Genomic DNA, 4,498 nt, shown 5'->3' on the forward strand with positions numbered 1-4,498 from the left:
CTATAGGTGCTGGGCCCGCCTTGAGATGGTTCTGGCTCCACGCCCTGGCACTCGGGGTGACTGGAGTGACACCTCAGAGACCTCCTCGGGCCCCTGGGCCTTTCATGTCCTGATGAATGGCACCTGGCTTCCTGCTACACACACTGACCTGCTTCACAAACATCTTTTGGTGTTTCTGGAATATGCATTTTCATTTTTAATATGGCCAGGCTGAAAATTTTCTTAATCTTTTAAGTTCTGCTTTGCGGGGGCGGCAGTGGAGATTGAATCCAGCTTTGTTTGTACTGGGGATTGAACCCAAGGTCTCCAAATCCCTTTTGAGACAAGTGTCTCACTAAGTCGCCCAGGCAGGGCGTGAACTCACAATGCTCCTGCCTCAGCCTCCTGAGTTCTGGGTTACAGGTGTGGGCCGAGTTGCCAGCCAGCTTTAGCTGCTAGAGCAGCAACCCACATCTTAGTACCAATTTCTGCCTTAGTCTGTTCTGGCTGCTACAATTAGGTATCCTAGCCTGGGCAGTTTACATGTAGCAGAAACTTATTTCTAACGGTTTTGGAGGCTGGGAAGTCCAAGATCAAACAAAGCTCCACATGACGTGGTGTGTGGAAAGGGCTCGCCGCTGCTTTCAGGCCAGCTTCGGCTCACTGCACCCTCACAAGGTGGACAAGCGCAGGGACGCACTCCACGCCCCAAACCTTTCCGAGGGCACTGACCTCAGCCACCAGCCAGAGCCCCACGGCCCACTCACCTTCCAGAAGCCTCACCTCTTTCTCCGCTGACTTTTTATCTTCCTGTGGTGCTGGGACTCGAACTTGGGGCCTCGTGCATGCTAAGCACTCGCTCCACCACTGAGCTGCACCCTCAGCCCAGGCCTCACCTCTTACTACCTCGTGTGGGATTTAAATTCCAACATTACAGTTGGGAGGGTGCACACATTTGAAGTGTAGTGAATATTCTTTTTTCCTGTTTGAGAAATATAAGGCTGAGGAAGGTACAAGGTTGAAGCCCCAAGGATTGTGAAAAGTCAGGGGTTCCTGTGAGAGAGGGATTTCCCCTAAAAAGCTAAGCTGCAAGATCTGGGACTGGGAACGCCTTGAGTGGCACTCCACCCACCCCGGAGTTCTTCCTTGTCTCTAGTCCCTGCCGCGATTTGTCTTCTTAACTCTGACGGTCACTTCTCAGTCCTCTGATCTTCTTCTCAATTCTGTCCTTTTGGTTTGAACTTCTAACAGTTCTCATCCAAACTGTTGCTACTGTGGCTTTCTTAGCTCAGTCTCCTCCTTCACAGCTCCTGCCAAATTAACCTTGAGAAACCGGAGCATGTCTCTCTCATGCTCCTTTTGCACGCACAAGATCAAGTCCAGGCCCCTCAGTGTGGCCTTCAGGGCTCGTTCCAGCTCCTCCACAGTCCTTATGTGATCCATGCCCGACAGGACAGTGGCCTGGCCCCACAGCTGGACACGCGGACACCTCCTTCTGTGGGAATTGGCCCCATAGGTGTTTTCTATGTGACATCATCATGGCTGTAGCAAATTGCTGTACAGAATCTTCCCAGTTCTGAGTTTATCCCCGGTATCATAAAAAAAAAGAGGGGGGGGGATGTTTAAGTTCTTAAAACTTACAAATGGGCATGGTGACACATGCCTGTAATCCAGCACTCAGGAGGCTGAGACAGGAGGATCGCCATGAGTTCCAGGCCAGCCTGGGCTGCATACTGAGTTCAAAGCCAACCTCAACTACATAGTTAGACCCTGTCTCAAAAACAATTAAGAAAGAAAGAAAGAAAGAGCAAGCAAGCTGTATTACAGTAAAAGACACACTGCCATTAATCCCCTCAGACTACTCTCCTTCACTTCAGGCATGCTTAAGCCCTCCATTCTTGCCTAAAACAGTTCTGGAAGTTCTCTTTTATAAGTGTCTTCATGAATGTGATTAAAAAAAAAATACAGTGAATACTTCTGCTAAGCGCCATCCAACAGAAAAGCCGGCCTATAAAAACATTTGGATGGGTCCTCATCCACCTTATTCACAGGATCTGGCACTGCATGACTCCTGGCCCTTCCCCAGAGTCAAAATGACCATGAAAGGTAAATTTTTTGAATCAGTTTAGGACACTGAGGCAGCCATAATAGTGGGGGCGAGGGGAGAAAGAGAGAGAGAGAGATTATCTGGCCATCACCGAAAATGCTGTAGGTGAGACTCAATTTCTTTTAGGAATTTTTTTTTTTTTTGGTACCAGGGATTCAACTTGGGTCCTTGTGCTTTCGAGGCAAGTGGCAGAACCACTGAGCTAAATCCCCAGCCCTCTTTTAGGAATATTTAAGGAGAGCCTGGAAGGATGACATCAAGGTGGAGTCATGGGGTCCCAGGGAGAGTAGCAGGGCAGGGGTGGTGCCCAGAGAGTCCCTCTAAATCCAGCCCCTCTCCAGGCCCACCTCCACCTTGGCCCTCACCACTCACCCCATGCTGTTGTCACATCAGCCTCCCTTCTGCTTCTGCTTCAACCCATTCCCACCCCTGCCAGTTCCTTTTCTTACGCAAGGGACAAGCGCACAAGGCCTGGACTCTGCAGCCTGCTCTGGTGACTGTGCCATGATGGACACTTCTGGGGGCCCAGGCTGCTCTCCCCTGTAGAATGGGTCAGAATCCCACCCTCGGGTGTACACAGAGTGAGCATGCCATTGTTTCCAGCTCCTCTGTCCCCCTGTGAATGCAGAATAGATCCATCATTGCTCCTACTCCAAGCCCTTCAGTAGCTCCCCGTTTTCTAGCCGTCTCAGTCTGCTGTGTTGCTATATCAGAATACCACAGAGTGGGTAACTTATAACTAACAGAGGTTCACTTGGCTCCTGGTTCTGGAGCTTAAGTCCAAGACAGAGGAACTGCATGGGGTGAGAGTTTACTGCTGTGTTATCAGCACAGGGCAGAAAGCATCCCACAGACGGGGAGGAAGTGCAGGGCGGGGAGGACGGGCCAAGCACACCTCTTGCTGGGAGGCTCTGTGACTAAGCTGCTCCTCAGTATCAGCACTGGTCCCTGCAGGAGCAGAGTCCTCAGCCCTCACCACAGCTTAAGAGCTCCACCTCTAGCACCTCCGTGATGGCAATTAGACCCAACATGAATGTTGGGAGGGACGTCCACACCATAGCATCAGTCTTTATTTTTTTCTCCTTTTCTGTTTTTTCTTTCTTCTTTGTGTGTGCATATGCATGCTAGAGACTGATCCCAAGGCTTCGTGCATGCTAGGCAAGTGCTCTACCACTGAGCTACACTCCTAGCCTGTAGTCTTCATTTCTAGATTATCGTCTAACTTCCCACTGGAAAGTAAGACAATTTATTTTTCGGCACTGCAGCTTGAACCCAGGGCCTTTGCAGTGAGCTTCATCCCTGCCCTTTTTGAGACAGGGTCTTGCCAAGTTACCCAGACTGGGCTTGACTTGGGAGCCTCCTGCCAAGGCCTCCTAGAGTACAGGGAGAACATTGTCTTTTTCATACCAAAGCTGCAGCACTTGGCTTTACTCACCCATATTTGTTCAATGAATGCCTGCCTAGAGACAATCTCAACTCCAGAAGCAGGCCAGGGAGCCCTCTGCAATTCCCTTATGAACTTAATGCCCACTGCTTTCAGTCTTTCAGTGTATGACTCTGGAAAACCAGTGGGAGTGTCCTTTGGACGCACCAGGGCTTTCCTGTCCTGCTCCACTTTCCCTTGTGTGGCTCTCTCCTCTGGAGGTTCCCTTTCTCCCACTTGTGCAGGTCAATACCCTACCCGCTCTTCAAGGTTCTGCTAAACGCTGCCTCCTTCATGAGCCTTCCTGCCTTTCCCCTGCCCTCAGCCTTCAAGCCTTGAATGACACTTGGCACTTTCAAAGCTTCCTGACACAGGCTGATGTCCCGGCCTGGCACAGTGAGACTCTCAAAATAAAAAATAAAAAAGGGCTGAGGGTGTAGCTCAGTGTGAAGGTTCTGGGTTCAATCCCCAGTGCTACAAACAACAAGGAAACAAAGTCCATCTAATCAGACTGATTTCCTTGAGGTCAGGGATGTGTGATTCCTATGTCCCCTACCAGCTCCTCAGCAGAAAGCCTGGCAGAGAGCAAGTATCTGCTTCCTCCCTGCTTTACTGCCACTGCTTCGACCAACACAGCTCCAAGGTGGCCTTTCCACAGCAGTAGCTGCAGATTGGTCCAGATAGGAGCATGTGACCTGAGTGTTGGCCACATTTTGCCAGCAGCCAATGAGCTAGACTGGCCTAAAGGACTGTGCCCAATAAGGCTGCTGGGTAGCATGTGAGCCAATCAGGGGCTCCTTTCAGAACTTGACTGGGAGGGTATGGTAAGGACGACCAATTAACAGTGAACAGTGAGCCAGGTGTGGTGGCACATACCTGTGAGCCCAGCACTCAGGAGGCTGAGGCAGGAAGATTGCTGTGAGTTCAAGGCCAGCTTGGGCTTCACAGTGAGTTTTAGGGCAGCCTGAACTATAGAGTGAGACCCTGTC

The sequence above is a fragment of the Heterocephalus glaber genome, unplaced genomic scaffold (genome assembly GCF_053883595.1).
Source record: "Heterocephalus glaber isolate CG9 unplaced genomic scaffold, H.glaber_assembly_v1.0 deba00000943, whole genome shotgun sequence".
Classification (NCBI taxonomy): Eukaryota; Metazoa; Chordata; class Mammalia; order Rodentia; family Bathyergidae; genus Heterocephalus; species Heterocephalus glaber.